This window comes from Myotis myotis, unplaced genomic scaffold (assembly GCF_014108235.1).
Source record: "Myotis myotis isolate mMyoMyo1 unplaced genomic scaffold, mMyoMyo1.p scaffold_m19_p_16, whole genome shotgun sequence".
Taxonomy (NCBI): Eukaryota; Metazoa; Chordata; class Mammalia; order Chiroptera; family Vespertilionidae; genus Myotis; species Myotis myotis.
Genome location: NW_023416320.1, coordinates 52,675,448 through 52,702,718, shown reverse-complemented (window position 1 = coordinate 52,702,718; position 27,271 = coordinate 52,675,448). Strand labels below are relative to the sequence as shown.

Genomic DNA, 27,271 nt, shown 5'->3' with positions numbered 1-27,271 from the left:
GGAGCCTTGGGTGCTGAGGGGAGACAGGCCCCGCCCCCGCCCTCGCCTCCCCGCCCCGCCCCTGGGCGCCGCCTTCCTGCCGAGCGACCGGGACGCAGGGGCCGTGGGCCCCGCCCGCCGCTGCTCCGACCCGGCGACCCGGGAGGCTGGGGGCGGGGCCGCGGGGTGACGGGCGGCGCGGGCCGCGAGCACCCTTTGGTGTGGAGGGGCCCCGGGTGTGCAAGGGCGCAGGCCGGGATGACGCGATCCCAGGTGCTCGCAAGGGCTCCTTCCCCCCACCCCGCGGGCGCCTCGCCCTCAGAGTGCGAACGCGAAGGGTGCCCTCCGTCGCCCCTCCAGGGCCCCGCCTCGCCGCCCGACGGGAGAGACGTGCGCAGCCCACGGTCCGCCCTGCGCCGCCGGGAGGGCCGCCTTCGGTGCGAGCGCGGATGCGGGCGGACAGGTGAGGCCCGCGCGCCGGTCCGAGGCCGGTGTGCACGGTGGGTGAGCCCGCGGGGCCGCCTGCAGGGAGCCGGCGGGGGCTGGCGAGGCTGCGTGACGTCAAGACCAGCCCACCTGGGAGACAGCGCGGGAGCGGGGACCCCTGAAAGCACGCGTCGCCCCGCAGGGGGCGCAGCCGGTGGCTGGCTGGTTGGTGGGAGCATCCAAAGGTGGCGGGTTCGCCCTGGCCCATGTGGGTGGGTGGTTGGAGCGGCCTCCCAGCACCGAAGGTCCCGGGCTCCATTCCTGGTCAAGGGCACGAACGTGGGTTGCAGATTAGCTCCTTGCCCAGGTTGTGGTGCCTTTGGGAGGCAGCGGGTGATGTTCCTCCCTCCCTCCCTTCCACTCTCTGAAAAGCAGTGGAAAAAATACCCTCAGGTGAGAATTTAAGAGTTGTGGTTCCGGCTGGTGTGGCCCAGTGGTTGAGTGTTGACCTATGAACCTGCAGGTCGCCCTTTGATTCCTGGTCAGGGCACATGCCTGGGTTGCAGGCTTGATCCCCAGTAGGGGGCGTGCAGGAGGCAGCCGATCAGTGTTTCTCTCCTATTGTTTCTATATCCCTCTCCCTTCCTCTCTAAAAGGTAACTAAAGGTGCATTTTTTTAAAATATAAATTAAAAAAAAAAAAAGGTTGCTGGTTTCACCCCAGGTTGAGCTCCTAGGAGAGGCAGCAGGTGGATGTTTCTCTCTCAAATCAATCAAAACATAGCCTCAGGTGAAGATTGAAGAATAAATAAATATCCCTGGCTGCTGTGACTCCTGTGCACAGAAAGGTTGCCAGTTTGAGTCCCGGTGGGGGCACACGGAGCACATGTGGAAAGCCGTGATGTTCTGCTCTCACATCGATGTTTTTGTCTCTGCCCTTCTCCCTTCCTCTCCCTCTAATTTAATTAATTAAAATTAGAAAAGCACATGTGCTTCTGCAAGGGCTCGAGTCCCCGCCTGCCCTCTGTCAGTGGAGAAGCAGGAACTTCATCCCTAGCAACCTTACCTGTTCACTGTGCTTTTTCTGGTAGCCCACACCTGACTCCACCCCAGCTTCTTCTGTCCTTAGTTGAAGGTGGTATTTAGGGTGATGACTTCCACCATTTGGTGACTTCCTCAGTGTTTCCCAGTCTCTCCATGCATACAGGAGGTGCACATGTTATGAAACGTTGATTAATCTGCTTGCTAATCTGTCTCATGCCAGTTTGTGAGCCCGGCCACAGCACCTTAGGATGGAGGAAGACTTCCTTCCCAACAGTTGCCGCTCATTTCTCTGTCTCCTTGCCTGCAAAGTCCACTTGGAAGCTCTAGGTGCATTAGTACAAGAGAAAAGGAGAAAATAATAGTCAAGAAACAAAAAATATATATATGACAGGGTCAGTCCTACAGAATCAATGGTTTTAACATAGAAAAGAAGTGCCAGAAAGTGAAAATAGAGAAAATGGTTGGATGAAACTTACAAGAAAAAAAATTTCAGAATAACGGGAGACACAAGTATCTATAATAATAAAAGCGTAATATGCTAATTCGACCAGACAGCCGAACGACCTTCCGGACAAAGCCAGGGCTGCAAGGGCTGAGCCCCTTGCATGAATTTCGTGCATCGGGCCTCTAGTCCTATATAATAAAAACCTAATATGCAAATTGACCCAATGGCAGAACGACCGGTTGCTATGACGCTCACTGACCACTAGGGGGCAGAGGCTCAACACAGGAGCTGCCCCCAGCTCGCAGGCCCCAGGCCAGCCTGGCCCTGATCACCGGCCAGGCCTAGGGACCTACCTGTGCACAAATTTCATGCACCAGGCCTCTAGTAATTGTATAAGACCTAAGTTCTGAGCAGGAAAAAGGAAAAAGTCTACTTGTAGGCATATCATGAACTTTAAGGATGGCAAGAATAAAGAGAAGATTCTGAAAGCTTCCAGAGAGCAAATAGAGATCCTCCACCAAGGAATAGGAATCAGCTGGCAATAGGCTTCTCCTCACCAGGACTGGATATTCGGAGATAAGCAATGCCCAGAGAGTTCCACGGGGAAATCAATAACTTGAAATTCTGTACCAAGCAAAACTATTGATAAAATATAGGGCAGAATGAAAAAGGGAATTAAATATAAACTGAGAAAGCTTTGTCTCCCAAATACTCTTTTTTAGGATGTTACTTGAGAAAACAAGGAAGTTATCCAAGAAATTGGAACAGGTTGGCTCTATGAACTGTGGAACTAACTCAGAAAAGCAATGAAGGTAAGTCCCAGGATGCCAACTGTGTCGCAGGCCTGAGAACCACCCATCCAAATTGAAAAGTGACCACAGGGTCATAAGAGAACTTCCTGTAGAAAAAAGAGTCTGTCGATGTGGTCAGATCCCAGAAATGTGGGAAGAACCTATTCTTAGGATGTTATAAAATTCAAGGCAAAAGTAAAGCGGCTGTTGGGAGTCCAGTAAGGGAAGGGGCATAAGACAAAAGTATATAAAAACCGAGTAGTATAGCCATAGACTACAGGTGCCTGGGCCGGGAGCTATGTTCATGTAGATACTGATTTTCACATTTCTAGTACAACTGTGGACAAAGCAAGAATCCAATATTTATGGTTACAAACAGTTTGTAAATGTTGACCATGATAATGTAAACAAGAACAAGAGAGATGATACAATATTTTTTATTTGACAAAGTGAAGAGATACTGCTTGTAGAAAAACATGAAATAGGAGTTTAAGTATATACAGGGTGACAGGGTGGAGCAAAAGGAGATTTATAGTTTGTATGGAAAATGACACAATAATCTATACTAATAAAAGGGTAATATGCAAATTAACCATCACTCTGTGACAAAGATGGCAGCGCCCATAGCCACAAAGATGGCGGCACCGGCTGGAGCCATGGAGCCAGCCAGCCTCTGGGTGGCAGCCACGGAGCTGGTCGGAGTGGGTGGGAGACCTGGCTTCCTTCATTGCCCCAGCGACGAAGGAAGCCAAGCCTCCTGCATGCCCCAGCCAGCTGCCAAGGCACAGAGCAGCCAGGGCAGGATGCTCTGGGCCAGTGGGCAGCGTGCTCAGCCGTGGAGCGACTGGGGCGGGGCGGGATGCCTGGCTTCGTCGCCAAGGTGACAAAGGCAGGCATCCCGCCCCACCCCAGCCGCTCCGGGCCAGGCCTGTGGGCGGGGGAGGCAGGCTGGCAGAGGGCAGCCTGTACTCCCCACATGGCAGCGGCTGTAGCCTGCGGGCCGAGCTGAAGTAGTGCCTGCAGGCCATCAGCGCCAAGGAGTGGCTGCACAAGTCCTGCCTTCTGGCCCAGAAGGTGCACGATCACAGGGACAGCCACTGTGGTGGGCCAGATTGAAATCCTCCTGGCCGCACCATGGGGGTTTGTGGATCTGCGCAGCCGCAGGCCTCTGGTGCATGCATCTTCTCCCCCCTGGTGTGTGAACGTCCCCAGTGTGCTGTCACCCACACGCACCTGCAACAGTCCCGGACCATGGCACGCCCAAGTCCCCCCCCCCCCCCAGCCCCTCCACCACACTTTCAACAACCCCAGCATGCCTGTGTCCCCCACAGGATGTGTGCACATCCCCTCCAGCATGCTCATGTCCTTTGGAGAGTGTCTGGGTGCTGAGGGTGGGCTCCTGTGAGATGACAGTGAGAGGGCGGAGTGGTGATGCCCTGTTCCCGCAGAGGCCAGTGCAGTGAGGAGATCACCTCTGTGGGGCTAATGCACGTGCTGAGGTGGGCGCAGGTGCAGACAGACACACCTGGTGGGCACGGGCAGCCCTCGCTGAGATGCCTTTGGTCAGCGTTCAAGATCAGGAACCCAGAGGAGGCAAGGAGTTCTGTGCTGTCAATGACATGGTGGAATAGTGGGGACGACTGCAGAGGAGGAATGTGCACTTTGGGTGCCAGCACCCATGAGCGAAGGCTGCCCTGACTGAGCCTTGCTTGTGTGGGGCCTAGCGCACTCCTGCCGGGCAGTGGGTGACAGGACGTGCTTTTATGAGTTAATGAGAGAAAACGTTGATTCTCCTGCTGCCCGCGAAGGTGGAAAATGAATTGGGGAGACGTGGGGAGTGAGCGAGGTTCCCTGTCTGGGGGTTCCAAATCCGCCGTTGGTTCCTTTCACTGCTGACTAGAGATATACAGGGTGTCCCCCCAAAATGTATACACACTTTGAATACCTACTAATTCCAATGGGTTTAAGCATGAAAAGAAACAACAATGGAGCTGTCATCTGTTATAAGTGCAGGCACAGACCGGCAGTCGGACATTCCCCGAGGGGTCCTGGATTGGAGAGGGTGCAGGCTGGACTGAGGGTTCCCCCTCTCCCATTCATGAATTTTGTGCACCGGGCCTCTAGTTAAATAATAATAAAAGAATAAACTGGGGTACTCACAACTATAAATGTACTTTTACCCCACCCTGTATGTAATCAATGAAAAAGCTAACAACAGTGATATTCCTGATTAGGTGTTGCAGGAAGAGACCATTTAGGGTCCCAGGTTGCAGGCTTGATCCCCAGTAGGGGGTGTGCAGGAGGCAGCCGATCAATGATATTTCACTCTCACTGAGGTTTCTATCTATCCCTCGCCCTCTCTCTCTAAAAATCAATAAAGGGGGGGGGGGATTAAAACAAACCTTAGTGCCCAGGGTCAGCCCCCTCCCTTCCCACACTCGCTGCTTAAATTAAGTCTGTGAAGGGACCTCAGGCACATGATTCAAATCATTAACATACAATTGTGCAATTTTTACACAATTGAATTGATGAACCAAATTAGAGCTTCAAGCCACTTTTCAATCTAACCTAACATTATGACAGTGAAAGTCGGAGAAAGAACTACAGTAGTTCTCTGTTATCCCTGTGGGGTGTGTTCCAAAATCCCCAGTGGGTGCCTGAAACCTTGTATACCCTGTTTTTTCCTGTACATACTTACCTACGCTAAAGTTTAATGCCTTTTCCATCTTAACTAAGCACTTACCACACACTGTGGCTGAAACTTTTATAGTTTGGAAATTTCATTATGCTACGCAGAACAGCACACAATTTAAAACATGAATTGTTTGTTTCTGGAATTTCCATTTAATGCTTTCAGACCATGGTTGATCATGAATAACTGAACCTGTGAAAAGTGAAACCATAATACATAGTTATAGTGAATAGGAAATGTATAGCTTATATTTCATTGATAAAGTTAATTCAGTTGTCAAAAGCCCCTACACATAAACCAGTTTACAGTCTCACCTTTTATTCTCAATGTCCCCATGCTGTTGTCAGTCTCTCCAAAGGAGTTTCATTGTCAAGTCCTTCTGCCTGTAACACTCTTCCCACTATAGCCACATGGCAACTCCCTCACCTCCTCAGGATCTGCTCAGATGTGGCCTTCTCAGTGAGGCTGACGCTGGTCACCCTGTTGAAAACTTCAGTCTGCCCTCCCAATCTGACCCTGCTCCACAGTGTGCTTTGCTGAATTAAAGATGCCCTTCTCCTTAACATGGAACTTGGTCACAAAGATTTAATGCCTGCTGAATACTTCAACATGATTTCTTTCATTTATAACATTTATTTAATACTTATTTTTAGACTCCTTTTGATTTGAAATTTTATAATTCTAGTGCATACATAAAAAAAGAAAATGTGAGCAAACTTTTTTATATTCAGAGTCCAACTCCTTCGTGTCACCCTTTCACTGGGAGTTATGTCCATGCCTGTCTACATTAAGTTTGTCCTCTGTGCCATCTGAGGTAAAATGTTATATCCTTCCTTCAGTGTGGGCTCCAAGTGGCTAAAACCCATTTTGTAATTTTAAGACCCTTGTTTTCTTTAAAATACGAGGAAGTGTCTGTGGGAAGTTTTTAGAGAATAACCAGGACTCTCCATCATTCTTCAGATGGTCCCTAACAGGCTTGCTGACTGAACTGGAGAGGGTCCCTGTTGCCATAGGTGCAACCATCAAGTCCCCACAGATAGAAGTGAGAGCAGGTCAGTGGCTGATGCCCGACAGACAGTGGTATTTGATCCTGTGGGGTATATGTGGCCTTCCAATTTCACAGATAGCAAAGTGGGGAAAAGTGTGTACCATAGAACCAGTGAGATACTGTTTGTAACGGTAACAGAATTTTAACTGGTTCTATCTTTTGATCCTCTTGCTAGGAAAAATCTGTTGCTAGGCATCTACCTTATTTTTGTTGTTGTTAATCCTCTCTCCATTGCTTTTTCAGAGTGGAAGGGAGAATGGGGGAGAGAAACATCAATGTGAGAGAGACACCTCAACTGGTTGCCTCCTGCACGCACCCTAATCTGGGTTGGGGGGTGAACCCACAACCCACGTATATGCTCTTTACTGGGAATCAAACCCATGACCCTTTGGCCAACATTCTAACCACTGAGCAATACCAGCCAGGGCTCTACAAATCTATCTTGAATAAATAATGATAAAGGTAGAAAATTGTATATATATAGATATATAGATATATATATATACACATAGCTATTCACAACAAATGTTATTTGTATTTATTTCTGGCAGCAGAGGAATAGTTAAATACAATATGGTAAGTTTACTGAGAAAGCAAAACAAATACACAAGAGGACTTTAATTCTCTCTATAAAAAAATGCCCAGACTGTGGAGACCTTGTCCACCCGCCAGCACAGGCCCCTCGCCTTCACTGCTGCTCCGTCTTTGCAGGTCTGCACTGCTTCCAGTTTACTGCGATGGCGATATTGCTGTGCTCCTGGTTGACAATGGCTCCAGCACATGCAAGGCAGGCTTGGGGAGGGCAAGAATGATGCCCCCAGGCCATCTTCCCCTCCATCGTGGGATGCCCTTGACACCAGGACATAATGGGGGCTTAGGCCAGAAGGACTCCTACATGGACAGTGAAGTCCAGAGCAAGAGGGCCATCCTGACCCTGAAGTACCTCATTGAGCACGGCATCAGCACCAACTGGGACGACATGGAGAAGGCCTGGCACCACACCTTTTACAGTGAGCTACGTGTGGCCCCCAAGCAGCACCCCATCCTGCTCACCAAGTTCCCCCTGAGCCTTGAGAAGATGATCCAGATGGTGTTTTGAGACCTTCAACATCCCAGCCATGTATGTGGCTGTCCCTGTTCACTTCTGGCGGCACCACTGACAGTGATGGACTCTGGTGATCAGGTCACCCACACTGAGCCCATCTCAGGGGTACGCCCTTCCCCATGCCATCCTGCATTGGGCCTGGCTGGCCGGGACATGATGACTACCTCATGAAGGTCCTCACGAAGCAGGCTACAGCCTCACGTGACACCACAGCTGAGCAGGAAATTGTGTGTGACATCAAGAAGAAGCTGTGTTACAATGTCCTCAACTTCAGGCAGATGGCACACTGGCAACAAGTGGTTCCACTGCCTCGAGGCCCTCTTCCAGTCCTTCCTGGGCATGGAATCCTGGCAGCCATGAAACCACCTTCAACTCTGTCATGAGGTGTGATGTCGATACTCTAAGGACCTCTACGTCAAAACGGTGCTGTTTGGTGGGACCTCCATGTACCCAGGCGTCGCCAACAGGATGCAGATCACCATCCTGGCTCCCAGCACAATGAAGATCAAGATCATTTTGCCCCCTGAGTGCAAAGACTCCGTGTGGATCCAGGGCCCCATCCTGGACTCCCTATCCACCTTCCAGCAGACGGGGTCAGCAAGTAGGGGTGTGAGAAGGCTGGTCCCTCCATCACCCACTGCACATGCTTCTTGGTGGACTGTGACTTGTTATACCCTTTCTTGACAAAACCTAACATGCAGAAAATAAGATGAGATTGGCATGGCTTTATTTGTTTTTGTTTATTTGTTATTTTGATTTTTTTGGCACTTGACACAGGATTTAAAAACTAGAAGAGTGAAGGTGACAGCAGTCTGTTGGAGCGAGCATCCTCACAGTGCTAGCATGCGGCCAAGGACTTTGTACAGCGTTATTTAAAAAAATATATATATATATATATAATTGTTATTATTGATTTTTTACAGAGAGGAAGGGAGAGGGATAGAGAGTTAGAAACATTGATGAGAGAGAAACTTCATCGATCAGCTGCCTCCTGCACACCTCCTACTGGGGATGTGCCCGCAACCAAGGTACATGCCCTTGACTGGAATTGAACCTGGGACCTTTCATTCCGCAGCCGAAGCTCTATCCACTGGGTCAAACCAGTTAGGGCAACGTTCTTTTCTTTAACAGCCATTCAGGATATCATGAGATGCCCTGTCACAGGACGTCCCTTGCCTGCCCCAAAGCCACCCACTTCTCACTAAGAAGGACCAGTCTGCACCTGAGCCCACACAGGAGGGTGAATGCATTGCTTTTGTATAAAGTATGTAATCCGTATTTTTACATTTTCGTCTCAGTACTTTTTAAAAAAATATGTATATTTTTAATTTCAGAAAGGAAGGGAGAGGGAGAGAGAGGTAGAGACATCAGTGATGAGAGAGAATCATTGATCTGCCTCCTGCACACCCCCAACTGGGGATTGAGCCCACAACCTGGGCATGTGCCCTGACCAAAAATTGAACAGAGACCTCCTGGTTTATAGGTTGATGCTCAACCACTGAGTCACGCATGCTGGGCTCAGTACTTCTTTTTTTTTTTTTTTTTTTTTGGTTTGTTTTATTTTGAATGGTCAGCAATCATAGCCCCCTTTTTGGTCCCAACTTAAGATGCATGAAGGCTTCTGGTTCCCCTGGAGTGGGTTGGGGTGTGGAGGCAGCCAGGTCTTACCTGCACATTGACTTGAGACCAGGTCAATAGAGTGCACACTTTAAAGGAAAAAAATGCTGAAAACTTAATGTTTGAAAAAAAGAAGAAAATATATAAAAATTCAAAATGTTATAAAAATAAAACATGTAAAAGTTATCAGTATCAAAATTAGATATCAACTACAATAAAAACAATAAAATAAATGAAGGCTAAATAGCATGCTATTAAACAATGAATGGGTTACCAAAGAGATCAAAGAAGAAATAAAACATTCTGGAAACAAGTGAAAATGAAAACACAACAATTCAAATCTATGGGATGCAATGAAAACAGTCCTGAGAGAGAAGTTCATTGCACTACAGGCCTACCTCAAAAAAAACCCAGAAAAACTGGTAATACGTTATCTAACCTGACAACTTAAAAAACTAGGAAAAGAGCAACAAGAAAAGCCCAGAGTAAGGAGAAGAAAGGAAATAATAAAGATCATAGTGGACATAAATGACATAGAGACCAAAAAAAAAAAAAAAATCAACAGAACCAAGAGCGGTTCTTTGAAAGGATAAACAAGTTTGATGAATTTCTAGCCAGGCTCACCAAGAAACAAAGAGAGGACCCAAATAATCAAAATCAGAAATGAAAGAGGGGAAGTAATAACCAATGCCACAGAAATACAAAGGATTGTAAAAAAAAGAAAACTACAAACAATTCTATTCCAACATATTGGACAACCTAGATGAAATGGACATATTCCTAGAAAAATACAATCTTCTGAGACTCAATCAGGAAAAATCAGAAAACCTGAATAAGCCAATAACTACTGATGAAATTGAAGCAGTAATCAACTTTCAGCAAACAAAGGCCCTGATCCAGACAGCTTCACTGGGGAGCTTATCAAACATTCAAAGAAGACCTAACACCAGTCCTCCTCAGACTATTTCAAAAAAATCCAAGAAGAAGGCACACTTCCAAGCTCTTTCTATGAAGCCAGCATTGCCCTAATCCCAAAACCAGATAAAGACATTACAAAGAAAGAGGACTACAGGCCAATATCCCTGATGAACATAGATGCTAACGTCCTCAACAATATATTAGCAAATCAAATCCAGCAATACATTAAAAAGATCATACACCATGACCAAGTGGGACTTATTCCTGAGTTGCAAGGCTGGTATAATATCTGCAAATTGATAAATGTGATACATCACATAAACAAATTGAAAGACAAAAACCACATGATCATATCAACTGATGCAGAAAAGCATTTGACAAAATCCAACACCCTTTTTTGATAAAAACTCTCAGCAAAGTGGGAATAAAGGAATCATACTTTAACATAATAAAAGCCTTATATGACAAACCTATAGCCAACATCATACTCTATGGGCAAAAACTAAAATCATTTCCCCTAAGAACAGGAACAAGACAGGGATGCCCACTTTCACCACTCCTGTTTGACATAGTATTGGAAGTGCTAGCCATAGCAATCAGTGAAGAAAAAGAAATAAAAGGTATCCAAATTGGAAAAGAAGTAAAACTGTCATTATTCACAGATGACATGATATTATACATAGAAAACCGTAAAGACTCCACCAAAAAGCTACTAGATTTAATAAATGAATTTGGCAATGTAGCAGGATACAAAATTAACACCCAGAAATCTATGGCGTTTTTATACACCAATAATGCACTCACAGAAAGAGAAACTGAAAAAATCCATTGCAACAAAAACATTAAGATACCTAGGAATAAACTTAACTAAGGAGGTAAAAGACCTGTACACGGAAAACTACAGGATGTTGTAAAAAGGGATAGAGGAAGATATAAACAAGTGGAAGAATATACCATGTTCATGAATTGGTAGAATCAACATAAAAAAGTCATCAGTATTTGTGTTAGGATGGTTTGGACTTTGTTTTTGGTGTTCAGTATATTGAATCTTTACATTTCCTTTTCATTTTTTTTTTAAATATATTTTATTGATTTTTTACAGAGAGGAAGGGAGAGAGATAGAGAGTTAGAAACATCAATGAGAGAGAAACATCGATCAGCTGCCTCCTGCACATCTCCTACTGGGGATGTGCCTGCAACCCAGGTTCATGCCCTTGACTGGAATCGAACCCGGGACCTTTCAGTCCGCAGGCCGACGCTCTATCCACTGAGCCAAACCGGTTCCAGCTCCTTTTCAAAATTACCCATAAATTTTCTAAAAGTACATACTCCTTTTATTTTTTAGTTACTATTAATTGTTGTTTTATTTTTATTTAATGAAAATTATAACCCCATGCTGTATAGGAGAATTTTAACTGCTGGATTTTCCTTGCTATGACACACTGCAGGCAGTTTACTGATTCACATACCCTGTAAGTAGGAAAATATTTGTCAGAGTGTTTAATATGTCTCTTCCTTTCCGATCTTCAGTTGACCACAAAGAGCAATTCTTGCAGAAACTCAGAATATAACATTTCAGCTCTGAAGCACCCTTGCAGATTGATTCGTTCAGCTGCCGTTTTAGTTCCAAGCACTTGTCCGCAGTGACAGAGGACTAGCAAAGTGAGTTCTCCCTGAAGCATCACCTGCCTGGTCTTGAGAACCCACGAATGACACAGACTCATCCCATGTACTCTTGCCTTTCACTTTTCTCTGACATTTGCATTACCACCTTCCCTGTCCCAGCGCCCCCCCCCTCGCCCCCCGCAAGTCACAAAAACAGCAACCAGATATTCCAGACAATCCTGATTTCAAATCTGTTCTTTTACCCTCATAAGTACATTCATCTCATTTCATGGCCTAGAAATTCCAAATCCATACGTCTTGGAAAGGGTAAGGGGCGTGAGGTTCGCTCCAGAATCTGGGAGCTCATTACCTATCCTGGGTTGGGGAATAAGAATGATCAGAATGTTAGCAACATTCATCTCCAAATAAAGGGATAGAAACACATTCCAAAGTTTAAGAAAACATTTCTTTTATTCACACTCCATATTATTCACACTGATGTTGCTTCCCATAGTATGTGAATTAGCTAAACAACAGTTACATGCATTTGGTTAAGGAAAGTATTGGTGTCAGTGTGGTGTCCGATTTTGAATCACATGGCAGTTTGTTTTCTCACCTCTGGTTAGGTGACATCAAGGAGGTCATTTACATTCTCCAAAGCTTGGTTCGCCCAGTTATAAAGTGGATAAAAAGATAATATTTACCAGAGGCAATCGCAGGCATTTGGTAATCACTACTTTGCATCAACAAAAGCTTGATAAAACATTAGTTGATATTCCACCTCTGATCTAGAAGTTCCACAGGGTGTAGTCCTTCCTGGCTTTGCAAGATTCTTACAAAAGAGACACCTGCCTTATGAGTAAGATAAAAGTTTCCAAACTGGTTTTGCCACGACAGTGCTTGGGCTATTGTGTGTGCTGTCGTAGCTGCAGACATCGTCAGTCGGAAACTTCTGGAAGTGGTCAGGGCACAGTCTGGACTGCAGATGTAGGTAGGCAGAGGCTCTGCCTTCCATAATCCAACATGCATTGTTGCCTTTAGATCTGTGAGAATATAGCCCCTTCGTAGTTAACCTTTTAGACATTGAGCTTCTAGTGTGAAATTTGATAGCTGTCAGTAGAAATAAAATTATTTTGTGCAGTTTTCTTTGCAATAAGTACTGTCATTATACAAATTTCCAGGTTAATTTTCTTTCCATCTTAACTTGTGTTTACCTTTGGTAGGAATACAAGCTCTTCCCAGATGTCCCAGCAGCAGAACAAAAAGAACAGCCTTGAACATGCTGCTACTGAGTAAACTATGTATTTGGGTCATAACTAGCATCAAGAATCTCTCAGTTCATTAGTTAAGTCACTTGAAGCCAGACCTTACTCAAGTCAAATCATTCCCAGTAGAAAATATTTGATAAGGGGAAAACAAACTATTTGTTTTGCAAAATAGTTTTAAAATCTTATTAGGTGTCCATTGACACTGACTCTGGGTTCCCATGAATCCCCTTCAATTTCAAAGGGTTTCATAACTGCCCCTCCCAGCAAAAAAATAAAAAGATTAAGAAAAGGTACCTGTTGCTGCTAGCAAGGGGGGGCTGATACCTACTTCTAGCGCACTCCCTTGAAAGAGGCCTGGTTGCTGCTCTGCCACAAAGGGAACTGGTAGAAAGGCAAGAAAGCAGAGCGCTGTAACTAATAAACAGGGTTACCTAGAAGCCATCAGGACTTTGAAGTTCTCCAAGAGAGAAGGAATCTGACTCGGAGACTGGCGGGGACTGGATGGCTCTCCTATCATGTTTGGCAGGCCACCCCCTATAAAACCCTTTTCTTTAACTATCTCTTTCCTTGAGAGGGCTCCAGAGGGCGCACAAGGACATTTGGCCACGCCTCCACGCTAACTAGGAGACCAGCCCAACCCCAACTCCTCATCAGCACAGACCAGGAGATTGGATCTACATCAGAAGGCACCACCGGAGACCCTAGAGCCACGTTGGAAGGGTCCCTACACTGTGGTGCTGACAACCCCCACCGCTCTCAAGGTAGACGGCGTCGCGACCTGGGTCCATCACACTCACGTCCGGTCAGCGGACCCATCCATGATCCAGAAAGACTTCATCACCAACTGGAGCGTCGATCGAGATCAACGCAACCTCAAGCTACGGCGTGCTCGGCCTGCCTGATGTCGGTAACATGACTCGCGATCACTCCTGTCACCAGGAGCCCCCACAATACTGTGTAATACACTTAGATAATGCCAGCATCTTCATGGACATGGCTCCAAAGAGACAAGGACAATTTATAGAATCACACGTTTAGTAGCAGAAGATTTGGCTGCCTAAAGCGGCCATGATGCCGATATTATGTTTCATTGTATTGATATATTATATTGACCTTTGATTCTTTTGCAGGTTTGAATGTATGTTGGCTGTCCTGGAAGGGAGTTGTGTGGGGTGACCCCCAAAAGTAAAGGATGCCTAGCTGCCAAGAGGGCAGGTGCCCAACTGGGCAGGGACAGGTGCCCATCAGGTTTTGGTCTCTGTTGAAAGACAGTTGACAGTTGGCAGCCTGTGTACTGCTTGCAGGCCTGTGTAATCATGCCCATGTCACGGGTAGTAAAGCTGGGAAAGGCCTGTTTAGAATAAAAGATCTAAGGCATGATTATGCATAGAAAGAAAGTTTAATGCCAATAGTTACTGTTTTGTTTTAAATCCATGAAAAGGAATTAGCAAGGAAAGTCAGAAAATCTTAGAGTAGATCAATATGTTTTTCTCCTTATGTAATTCCTCCGAAATCTGGCAATGCTAAGTAAATCATGGCAATGCATTTTCTTTGCATAGATCCAATAAGACTGGCTCCTAATAGTGGTTTTATTAACGGAAAATTTTGACTGGAGTATCATGTTTTAAAGAGCCCTGTCTGAGCTCTAAGGACTTGAAGCCAGTAAAAATGCCACGAAGAAAGCCTGGTATCCTGCTTGGGAGCTCTGAAGATGGCTGGCGCTGAAGCATCAGGCCCATGCCCTACCATCAATGGCAGTTGGTAAGAGTAGAAGGGGAGCAGTAAAGATGCCTCTGCATCCCTGCACAACCCCCACACACTCTGGGCCGCAAAGAGTAGGAGGGCTACTGAGATGGGCCTTAAAGCCTGGAGCGTGGGCTCAGGTGGAGTTGCTACAGGTGAAAGATTCACCTAACTCAGCAGATACCGCAGGCAGGCCTGATGGCAGCTGGATGGCTTGGCTTCCTGGCCCTATGGGGCACATTAAGGTTCAACCATGAAATTCCAGCAAAGGTAGTCAGTTACCATTCTTGTTGTGTTTATGCAAACATCAGGACAGTAGATAAATTAATCTTGATTTGGCTTTTTTTGATAGCCATGGAGGAATTTTAAGAAGAAAAATCCTATTTCAATAGAAGTTGTTAAAGCCAAAATGGTTTCTTTCCCTTCCACGGGACCATATGTTAAGCGTATAGGGATAGTTCAGTTGATAGTTCTGTGTGCCCACTACGGGCCTCTAGCAATGGTGAAATAGAAATGCAGTCCGTCTCATGATTGAGCCGGAAGTTCCAAGACAAGGGGGGAATGAAAGGGCGAGGGCTATGCCCTCCATCTTGCCCCGTACCCTCCATGTTGGGGCAGCCACCATGTGCTCAGGAGAGTACCTTCTTCCCGGAAGCCCAGGCCCCTGCTGGCCACGCACGGGATTTCTTTAAACTAAGCAATGACAATCAAGGGACATGCGTGCCATAGAGATGACCACATCCTGTGTAAGAAGACCCGACTGGCGCCTGGCCAATCGGCAGGGCCCACAGTCAGCTCCCCTCCCCTCACTCCACCCCCTATTAAAACCCTGTTTCTCTCATGGCGGTTTCACTCTGCTTCCAGTCGCTGCGTCGGCCAGGAGGGGGAGTGGAGCTAGCTCAATAAAGGACCCTCTGCTTCTACATCGGGGGGGGGGGGGGGCGGGGGGGGAGGAAAGGTATCATCTGAATAGGGGCCCTGTCTGATTGGGGAGTGGACTTTCCCAGTCAGCAGAACCAAGGCCAGTTATCTGGAATGATGCTGGCAGTGTGGGCAGCCTGAATGGAGGTCTGGCCGCACTTCAGAGTCTGAGTGTAACACAAACAAAGCGACAAGTGGGCATCCCCTTCCCAGGTGGAACCAGGTGACCTCGTGGTCCATCCCAACTGTGAGAAAGTTACTCTCAGCTCAACTGTTAGGAAGCAAGAAAGATTTCTACTTTGTGAAAACTAGCCTGAGGGTTGTTGTTGTTTTTCAGCACTTTTGTTGGTTGAGAAAAACTAAAATTTTTCAAAGTGCTTTTTAAAATATTAGATATTTCTGTATATTCAAAAATTAGTCTTTTTGTTGAGGTGCTTTGTTAAGTACCAGAAGTATGAAAAGGAGTAAAACTTTCCTCAAGGAATGTACGGTTCAGTTGATGTACAGACACAGGGTGGACAAAAGTAGGGTTACAGTTGTGAGTACATGAAACCATTTATTCGTGTGTTATTTATTACTAGAGGACTGGTGCACAAAAATTTGTGCACTCAGAGGGGGGTGTCCCTCAGCCTGGCCTGTGCCCTCTTGCAGTCTGGGACCCCTCAGGGGATGTCCACCTGCTGGCTTGGGCCCGTTCCCTGGGGGATTGGGCCTCAGCTGGAGTCAAACATACCTCTGGCAGCCCGGGAGCCCTCAGGGGATGTCCACTTGCCAGTGGGGAGCAGGCCTAAGCTGCAGTCTGACATCTTTAGCACTGCTGAGGAGGCAGGAGAGGCTCCCACCACCACCGCTTCACTGGCAGCCATCAGCCTGGCTTGTGGCTGAGCAGAGCCCCCGCTGTGGGAGTGCACTGACCACCAGGGGGCAGCTCCTGCATTGAGCGTCTGCCCCATGGTGGTCAATGTGTGTCATAGTGACCAGTCATTCCCAGTCATTCTGCTGTTAGGGTCAATTTGCATATTACCCTTTTATTATATAGGATAGAGGCCTGGTGCATGGGTTGGGGCTGGCTGATTTTCCCTGAAGGGTGTCCCAGATCAGAGTGGGGGTCCTGCTGGAGTGCCTGGCCAGCCTGGGTGAGGGGCTGATGGCTGTTTGCAGGCTGGCCACACCCCCTTCAGGGACGGGGGTCCTGCTGGAGTGCCTGGCCAGCCTGGGTGAGGGGCTGATGGCTGTTTGCAGGCTGCCCAAGCCCTTCAGTGGGGACCCTCACCCCATGAGGGTGTGGCCAGCCTGGGTGAGTGGTTGATGGATGGCTGCAGGCTGGCCACAGCCCCTTCAGGATGGGGGTCCCCACTAGGGTGCCTGGCCAGCCTGGGTGAGGGGCTGAGGGCCATTTTCAGGCTGGCCACACCCCCTTCAGGGTCGGGGGTCCTGCAGGGGTGCCTGGCCAGCCTGGGTGAGTGGCTGATGGCTGTTTGCAGGCTAGCCACAGCTCCTTCAGGGTGGAGGTCCCCACTGGGGTGCCTGGCCAGCCTGGGTGAGGGGCTGAGGGCCATTTTCAGGCTGGCCACACCCCCTTCAGGATGGGGGGCCCTGCTGGGGTGCCTGGCCAGTCTAGGTGAGGGGCTGATGGCTGTTTGCAGGCTGGCCAAGCCCCCCAGGGGGGACTCTCACCCCATGAGGGTGTGGCCATCCTGGGTGAAGGGCTGATGACTGTTTGCAGGCTGGCCACGGCCCCCAGCCACCCTAGCTCCCAGTGGAGGCTGGCTGGAAGCAGGTATCTGGGATTTATTTATCATCTATAATTGAAACTTTGTTGCCTTGAGCAGAGCTCAGAGCCGGCAGGGCAGGAGGGAAGCTTGGCTTCCTCCATCGCCAGGGCAACCAAGCCTCCTGCTTGCTCCAGCTCCGTGGCTTCCGGCCGCCATCTTGGTTGGGTTAATTTGCATATAGTTGCTGTGATTGGCTGGTGGGTATGGGTTGGGTGTAGTGGAGATGGGGTCAATTTGCATGCTTCTCTTTTATTAGATTAGATTGTATTTTTCATACAAACAACTCTAAAACTACTTTGCCCCACCCTGTATTTTATGCATAAAATAAGTGCAGTCTCTGATCACCACGGGGCCTTCCTGCAGAGATCTGGCCACCTCAATCATCTATCTTGTCTGTCAAATGAAGACAGTACCAATCTCCCCTCCCTCAACATGTTATTGAGGGGATGAAATTATCTATCAGCAAGTATTTAAACACATCTTTTACTGAAGTTCTCACCTGTGATCTCCTTGAACTGCATCACCCAAGGCAGCGGTCCTTGACAAGGGCAGACGTGCTGTGCTAGCATGTCAGAGCAGGGTCTACATTGTAATAGCGGCCCTCAAAGGATTTTCACACACATTGAGCCTGAGAAGCTTTGCTTTTTCAAATGTGTTCTACATGGACCGGGATCTTTTTCAGAACTAAAGTTGGGAACAGCCCTGACTGGTTTGGCTCAGTGGATAGAGCGTCGGCCTGCGGACTCAAGGGTCCCAGGTTCGATTCCAGTCAAGGGCATGTACCTTGGTTGCAGGCACATCCTCAGTAGGGAGTGTGCAGGAGGCAGATGATCGATGCTTCTCTCTCATCGATGTTTCTAACTCTATCCCTCTCCCTTCCTCTCTGTAAAAAATCAATAAAATATATTTAAAAAAAATAAAGTTGGGAACAGTAACCTGACCAAGGTACTTGATATGTGGTAGAGAAAGGACCCCAATCTAATGATTTAAAAATCTAGTTCTTTATCCATAGCACCAAGTTGTTCCTTGTGCGGAAGGATTATATCGTCACCTGAGGCTGCACCAATCCAGGGCCAACAGGATGTGTGAAGAAGGAAGCTTCCTTCAGTGCAAACAGCTCAGTTCCAGCTCCACAAAGCAGTCTTCAGTGGAAAAGGAAATGCACTCCCACAGCCACAGGGGAGCCAGCTTATGTGAACAGAAGTCCCCACCCCTGGTTCCTGATTGGTCTGTTCTCATGCAAATGCGGATTTCAAATCTTCACAGTTTGATTGGTCCAAAGGGACTGTGATGTTTGGTCAGAATCGAACCACTCTGATTGGTCAGAGCTGCACAGTTCCAATTAGAGGGGAAAGCCTCAGTCCCATTGGTTGAAATTGGACTCTGGGAGCTCCTTTATAAGGGCCTCTCAGATGGCAGGACACAGGCAGGTGGTGGAGGGCAGAGGCAGGTGGCTTAGGTCGCTTTGTGTGAGGGCCCTGTGCAGAAATGGCTGCTAGGCTGGATTGTGTGTGTGTGGGGGGGGGGGGGGGGGGGACGTTAACTTAAATTTAGCCCAGTTAGCCACTAAGAGCCCTTCTTCATAGGTGTCTTATTTCTGAGGGCCCACAGTATGAAGGAAAAGTCTTACTATTTTTCTTAGTGGGAGACACTATTGTGAAAATAGCCAGGCAGAGACAGACAGTCGAGGTGGGCGGAGATGGTGGGATTCTCCTGCAGCTGGATCTTGGCCCTTGCTCCTGCCTCTTCTTCCAGCCTGTGCTGTTTTAAGGCACGGAGACTGTGGTCATTTGTGATGTTCATGTTCAGATTCAATGCCTTTCCTGAGAATAAGCAAAAATGCTTTTTACCTTCAGCCAAAGGGCAGAATCATGACAAAGGTACGACGTTAACCAGCAGCAAGCCCACGTGGAGAGGTTGGGAGGGTTTCTTTGGCAGAATTAGAGCCATCTGTGAGAGCTGGCCTGCCTTCCCAGCTCTTGCCTGCGGACGTAGAAAGAAATGCTTGGGCCTCTTATGCCTTATTGCTCAGCTAGAAATCAGGCTGTGAAAAAATGTGTGTGTGAACCTCCTTTTCACTCTATTTGCAAGGCTTGTTGCATTCAGTTGTTTCTATGAGGCCTAGAATTGTCTTTTATTTTTGTTCAAAATCATTTAGCTGCAAGACTTTGTAAATGTTTACTGACTTCTGATGGTCTCATTTAATCTTTTTTAAAACAGCTTGAGCCCAAGTTCAGTGGCTTTTGGCCATAAATGGCGGTGACAAAGTAGAAGTCTCCCTTGTTTTAACTAACGCATCGTCCATCCCAGGAGGGCGCTTATGAGCAGTTCGAGCACAATAACCACCCAGACTTGAAGGTGGAGCTCGTTGCTGTGGCCCCGCGCTGGCACATCGCATGCCTGTTACTGTGGGAAACTGCCCATTGTCTTCACTAGCAGAGAAGTGCAAACAAGGATCCCGGAATGCTGGTGACCCTTGAACCCACGGCAGGGCCTGAGTTATGCACCGATTGTCTAGTCCTGACAGTGGGGGCTCAAGCTATTTCCTGATCAAATAGTCTCAGAGTAAATCCTTCTAATATTTACTGACCTTTAAGATAGCCTGTCTGTTACTGCAATTACCTGCCTGACTAAGGGCTTTATGTTTAACCAAAGGTGAATAAAAGGCTGGCGAGGCCTGGGCACCGGTGGAGGTCCTTCCCCTTGAGTTGGACTTGCCCGCCTAGCCCCCCAGTATTTCCAAATTATCTCTTGTCTCTTTCATTTGTGTGGGGCTCCTCTTCCAGATCCTGAACCCTGAACCACGCGGGACGTGAGGGAACATACACATGTTACCCTACCTCATCCGTTCTATTTTGGACCTTTGCAAAGAGCAGGGCCATTTCAGGGACATTCAAGTTGTATGTCTGTCGCTTTGACAGCAGTGCCCCAGACACAAGGGCATTTATTTTTGCCCCAATACTGTGAAAAGCATGCAAGCGAGTGCTGTCGGCCACTTTCCTTTTCTTAGGAAAATACAGTGTTGGCTTATTTGCCAGCTGCTCTGAGGTCCTGATGCGGTAACCTGCTGGAGGCCAGCTAGACTCAGAAGACCACACTTGTGCCACGCTCCCCCGCGTGGCAGCAATGGAGGCACTCTGAGAGTCTGGGGTCCTGTACACACTTGGCAACTCGATTCAGTTGTTCTTAATTTCATTAAAGCTCAATTACTTTCCAGTCCACTTAATTTTATACAGCAGGCGTTTCGTGAGTCAGAAATTTTTGTTAAGGAAACATTTAGTAAAACTATAATTTGAAAAGGTGACATACTAAAAATGAAAATTATAATTGAAAATGTTTCATGTGATTATAGCATAATGTGAAAACATATTCCAGCTCAGTTTATGTAAGACACCCCTTCACCACACGCACCGGCACACACACATGCACCCCCCAGCTCTGTTCCTTGGTCCCCAACACCTTCCTCAGTTGTTGGGGCACCGTCTTCATTTGCGCGCTGCAGGGAGAAGGCCTGTGGGAACGTGTCACCAGCCCTGGAACCTGAGGCAGAGCTTGGGGGCATGCGCACTGATGCACCACTGCAGCGTTCGTGCTGTTAATGTGTTTTAAAAATCCAGACCTTGCTAGACCAAAACAACTCATCTTACCAACTATTCTCAGATGCTGTATTTATAATTAACAGCTGCAAGCCGTGGTCAGTACCAGGACAGACACATCCTGGACACTCCCCACTTCTGCCCTGGCACCAAACGGACATTTCAGAGCCAAGGCCTGTGAGAGAAGGCAAGGTCCATGCTGGTGCTCGAGCGGGGCACTGCCCAGGTGTGGTCCGACTCCCACCAGCGGTGGCATCTGGTCAGGTTGGTTAACTCTGTCTGCAAAATGAGATCATCCGTCCCTACTTCAGAGGACAAAGTAAGCTGACGGAGCAAAACCTAACCAGCCAGTCCTGCAGACGGGCAGGGCCCCGCCATCCTTGCTCCCCAGGCTCCCAGGCTCCCCCAGCTCCCAGGCTCCCCCAGCTCCCCCAGTTCCCAGGCTCCCCCAGCTCCCCCAGCTCCCAGGCTCCCCCAGCTCCCCCAGCTCCCAGGCTCCCCCAGCTGCCCCAGCTCCCAGGCTCCCAGCTCCTCAGCTCCCTCAGCTCCCAGGCTCCCCCAGCTCCCAGGCTCCCCCGGCTCCCCCAGCTCCCAGGCTCCCCCGGCTCCCTCAGCTCCCTGGCTCCCCCAGCTCCCTCAGCTCCCTGGCTCCCCCAGCTCCCTCAGCTCCCTGGCTCCCCCAGCTCCCTCAGCTCCCAGGCTCCCCCAGCTCCCAGGCTCCCCCAGCTCCCAGGCTCCCCCGGCTCCCCCAGCTCCCAGGCTCCCCCAGCTCCCTCAGCTCCCTGGCTCCCCCAGCTCCCTCAGCTCCCTGGCTCCCCCAGCTCCCTCAGCTCCCAGGCTCCCCCAGCTCCTCCAGCTCCCCCAGGTCCCCCAGCTCCCAGGCTCCCCCAGCTCCCCCAGCTCCCAGGCTCCCCCAGCTCCCTCAGCTCCCAGGCTCCCCCAGCTCCCTCAGCTCCCAGGCTCCCCCAGCTCCCAGGCTCCCCCAGCTCCCAGGCTCCCCCAGCTCCTCCAGCTCCCCCAGGTCCCCCAGCTCCCAGGCTCCCCCAGCTCCCAGGCTCCCAGGCTCCCCCAGCTCCCCCAGCTCCCAGGCTCCCCCAGCTCCCAGACTCCCCCAGCTCCCAGGCTCCCCCAGCTCCCCCAGCTCCCCCAGCTCCCAGGCTCCCTCAGGTTCCCCCAACTCCCAGGAAGCAGTTGCTACTTGGGAATGAGGTTGGTTGGTGTTTCCTCCATCACAAAGGCCACTCCTGCTGGCCCAGTGCAGTCTGGATTTTTTTGCACAAGGCGACAATCTCTCAATCTCTCTGAGACCCATTTTTACCACTGTAACTCCTGATATTTTGAATGTAAATTCTTCCCTGTTGCCAAATGGGTTTATTCACTGTCCTCACACACCCTTATAGCTTCTCTCCCCTCCCAGGCTGGCAGCTCCCCAGCCCTGGCGGCCTTAGGAGCTCGCACGTTCCTAGCCGACCTTTAACCCCTGGCTGTTGCAGAGGGGGAGCGCTGTGTCAGCCCAGTCAGGAGCCCAGGCAGAGCCGGTGGGAGGGTGCTGTCACCAAGGTTGCCCGGCCACTGTCAGATATGCCCCAAGTCTCTGATTTTGCCCAAATGAACAGGCCCTGATGTTTCTAAGAATATGACACTACATTTTTTATTAAAATTTTTTGTTTAATTTAGGAAAAGTTAGCATTTACTATTAAGATTGGTAAAATTGCCAGTTTTTATTATTGAAGACACAAAAACTTAAGATAATAATTTAGACCTTTTAGTTTTGTAAAGCCCCGCACACTGTCCTCTCATCTTCCCTAAACATTCACGGGAACCCTTTCCTATCGGGCTTCCTGCGGGCCTGGGACCCGCGCGCAGCCCTCCTTCCCCGGCCGGATGCGAGGGGTCCAGGGACGGGCCTCGCAGGTGCGGGCCGGGCTTTCCGAGGAAAGGGGGCTGCCGGCCGGTTCCCCCCCACGACCCCCACCCCCACCCCCGCAGGAGGCTCTCGGCGCTGAGGCTGCACGCGGCTCCCTTCGGGGACAAGCCCTCTGCAGTCCCAAGTGAAGGGAAATGTCCGCAGAAGGTTCTGGAACGTTGTCGTGCATACACTCGGCTCGCAGGGGTGAGCCCCGGGGACGGCGCATCGGGAATGACCGCGGCCTGACTGCGCCCGGCGGGTGTCACCCCACTTGGAGCAGCCCGCCGGTCTGCGTTACCCCGCTTTACGGGAGCCCCGCGGGTCGGCGTTACCCCGCTTTATAGGACGGGCCGGAAGGGGCAGGAGGGGGACCCCGTGACGATCCAGGGCTCCAGGGAGAAGGCTGGGACAGCGGGTGCGCAGAGCGCACTACACACACGCGGCCGGCAGAGGGCGCCCTGCACCCCCACGTGCTTGTAAACGCGCTGGGTGTTTATTAGCATTAATTTAATCGCCTTTGATAGATATTTATTGAGAATCTGCCATTTGCTAAATCTCCCCTCGACCCTGAGGACGGGCGGAGTGCAGAACAGAACGGCCATCCTGCCCTCGCGAGGCCAGCTCCGGGGAGACACTGAGTCCGGGCTCAGCCGGGCGCACGCAGCGCGCGGAGGCTGCGGCCTGTGCGCAGGGGCCACGCGGAGCCGCTCGTTTCTCGGCTTCCAGGCTCCAGGCAGCCGCTCCCCGCCGGCCTCCCTCCTCCGTGGGCGGGAGCGAGCACCTCCCGCGCCGCCTCGGCGCTTGCCAGCCTGTTCCCGTCACGGGGTCCAGAGCTCCCGGAGCCTCTAGAGCCCCGAGAGCCCCCAGAGCCCCCGAACCCCTAGAGCCCCCAGAGCCTCCAGAGCCCCATGAGCCCCCAAACCCCTAAAGCCCCCGAGCCCCTCCGCAGGCGCTGATTGCGTTCGTGTTCGCGTGTTGCTTGGTGCTTCATGGGGCGTTTCCGTGGCTCGTTCTGCTGATCGGCTCGGTGGTGGTCTGGTCGCATCCGTGGGCAAGATGCCAACTGAGCAGCCCGGCGCCTGGGACCTGGACCAGCTCGGAGGTGGAGTTCGGGTCACCCGCTCGGACTCGGCCGCGCGCGGGCGGGCGAGCGGCTCCTGCGCTGTGGGCTGCGGCTGCGGGAGCCCCAGGTGCGCGGGACCAGCTCTGCCCTCGCTCTGCCCGCGCGGCTCCCCGCGCCGCCTCTGACCTGCAGACTCTGCGGGGAAAACGTCTTTCCGAGTCCTCGCCATGGCTCTGACTTGGGGCGCTGTGTACCCCACACTCCTCCCGCGCTCGGCACCCTTGGCAGCCCCTTCCGAAGGCTCTCACCCTCACCTAGATGTTTTGCGTTCCGTATTGCTCTTCCGACGTCCCGTGGGGCTCGGGAGACAGGGAAACGCTACTCAGTCCGCTGCGCGGGCGGGAAGGCCACGGCCGTGGGGCGGGGGTTCGAGTCCGGTGGGGGGCACAGCGGGCAGCGTCCTCGCCCTCCGAGTCCCCTCTGTCCCCTCTCCCGCCGCTTCCGCTCCTGCCCTGCTTTCCGGGAGCTGACAGCTCTGCCCTCGGGCTGGCGGGGGAGCCCCGGTCACTCCCGCACCTCCTTTCCTTTTCAATGTGCCCCCGTGTCCCTCGGGCCGGGCCTTCTCCGGGGCTCCCGCAGGAAAGCAGGACTCTGTGCGTCCTTGCGGCCGCCTCGCCGGGGAGAGGAGCCCTTCTCTCTGCAGCCCGTACCTCTGAGTTTCCCTCCATGCGAACTCACTGCGGCTGCAGGTTCCGGGCGATAGTCCGGGGTCTGGCAGGACTCCGATTGGTTCTGGTGCTGGCGGTGCCGGGCCTTCTAAAGCCCGTGAGTTTGCAGTAGCTCCTTGCGCAATGTCAGGGGCGTGCGGCACAGGGAGGAGCCACGGGCCAGGGAATGAGGGAGCGGAGGGCGATGAAGTGCAGCGACTCTGACGGGTGCTGGCAGACGCCTGCTGAGGCCTCCACCCCCAGGTCGCGTTAACCATTCCCAGCGCCCCCTCTTTCTGGCTCCTCGGGAGGACTGGACTCCCCGAAGGCCTCCTCCTGCTCAGCTCCTCTGCTCCCGCCTCTTCATCTGGCCCCTACAAGTAGTCATCCCTGGAAAAGGCAAAAGCTGGCAACACCCAAAGTGACGTTTCCGTGGAGCTTTAGCAGAGCATTATTTTTGCTGTGAGAGTCACTTGCAGATTATTCGGAATGAAGCTGGAGTAGGAAGGAGAGCCTCAGCCGAAGGCCCAGGGCCTGAACTGCGCGGGGCAGCCCTTCCCGCCTCCAGAGAGAGGCACTCCCTGCCCCCTCCCCCCCCCCCCCCCCAGCACTGGGCTTCTACCAATCAATGAACATCTGAGACCTTTCTAATTCAGCTAGGACAGCCCAGCAGACGGCACAGTGGTTGAGCATCGACCTATGAACCAGGAGGTCACGGCTCAATTCCTGGTCAGGGCACTTGCCCCGATTTCGGGCTTGATTCCCAGTGGGAGGCGTGCAGGAGGCAGGGGATCAGCTATTCTCTCTCATCCTTGATGTTTCTATCTCTCTCTCCCTCTCCTTTCCTCTCTGAAATCAATAAAAACTGTTTTTGTTACATTAAATTAGAGAATACAATTTAGAGTAACAATAATGATTTGTAAATAAAATCAGGGAGTCCAACTGGAAATGCTAAGAGCCCTCTGGACATGCACAAACAGCAGCCACCACCTCCTCGGAGATGTAGGTCCATCTTGTTAGTGACAGAAAGGGGCCAGGTCTGCCGGTTACAGCAACTGTATATAGTTTAACCCTTTTTAATCACTTGAAGTGGAGTTTATTACTTACCTTCCATGAACCTTTGACAAGTTGGGTGAACTTTTAAAAAAATATTTTTATTGATTTCAGAGAGGAAGGGAGAGGGAGAGATAGAAACATCAATGATGTGAGAGAATCATAGATCGGCTGCCTCCTGCACACCCCACACTGAGGATCCAGCACAACCGGGGCTGTGCCCTGACTGGGAATTGAACCATGACCTCCAGGTTCATAGGTCGACACTCAACCACTGAACCACACTGGCCAGGCTAGACATAACTGTTCAAATGTTATGTCTGAGCACATATTGTGTGAATGAAGGTACAATTTTATGTTTTCCGAGCTTCCAAGTTTCACCTCCTCCATGCAGGCTCCATGTGTCCTGAGAGGCGGGCCGTCTGTCTCCTGGTTTCCTGCGTCCACTCCTGGACACGGTCCCTGTGCACCTGTCCTCCTGCTCTGTTCCGCCTCCATCAGTGCCGCCGTGTCTTCCTGGCCCCGCCAGGCAGCCACTCTCTGACACTTACTGGGACCCCAGAGCAGGCGGGTGGTAGTTTGCGCTGATGAGCGCTTGTTAAATGTCATCTCCTGCTCTGTGATGGCAGGGATCGCAGGCCAAGCCCGAGAAGGAAGAGGGGTGCGCAGGTGCTTCCCCACCGGCCCACCACCCCGCCCCCAGGCCTCGGGAGGCCTGGCAGGAGCCTCCCTGAGCAGCCCCTGGCTGGTGCGGTGAAGCAGGGACATGACAGGCGTGGCCCTTGGCGCTCAGCAGTCCAGCTCCTGCTTAGAGGGTCGCTGAGTGACAGCTGACAGGCAGGCTGGCGGCGCACACGGGGTCACTGTTTTCACTAGTAAGTGGGTGCCCTGCGGACTTCCGTGGAGACTTGCACTGTCTTCTCTTTCTCTCTCTGCCCATGTGCACATGCAGGCCCCTCCCCGCCCGTCTGCGCAGAGCCAGGCCACGTGCAGAGCAGCTCACATGCCCGGTGGGAAGGGTCCGCTGGCACAGCCCACGCGTAGCCGAGGGAGTGGGAACAAGGGCGATGCCATTAGTGTTAGAATTGAAAGGTCGCAGAGAAACTGGCGCTGGCCCCTGGGAGCCCCTGGGAGGCCCGGCCGGAGGCTGGCCTTCCTTCACGCGCTTGCTTTCCCGCTTGCCAAGCTCCTCTGACTTCCGGAACCAGCCAGCTGAGCACAGTGCTGGCCTGACAGCAGGTGTGCGTCGTCTGCACTAATTCACCTAAAACAAGAAAACCAGACTCAGATCCAAATTGTTACCCACGTTGAAGGACTAGCTGCAGGGGACAGTAACCCGCTCTCGCAGAGAAACGCTCATCACAACAGAAAAAGAGAAACTGACAGGAACCCAGGCCACAGCCAAGTCCTGGCCATTTTAGAAAATGGCTCATGATTTAAGTCTCCATTGAGCTCTACTTAGATCAGCCGTGGGCAAACTACGGCCCGTGGGCCGGATCCGACCCGTTTGAAATGAATAAAACTAAAAAAAAAAAAAAGACTGTACCCTTTTATGTAATGATGTTTA

General features: G+C 50.7%; 1 pseudogene; it reads left to right on the top strand.

The window, feature by feature from the left end:
• The first annotated feature begins 237 nt into the window (after positions 1-237).
• Positions 238-8,134, top strand: LOC118670514 (annotated as a pseudogene).
• Positions 8,135-27,271: the final 19,137 nt, after the last annotated feature.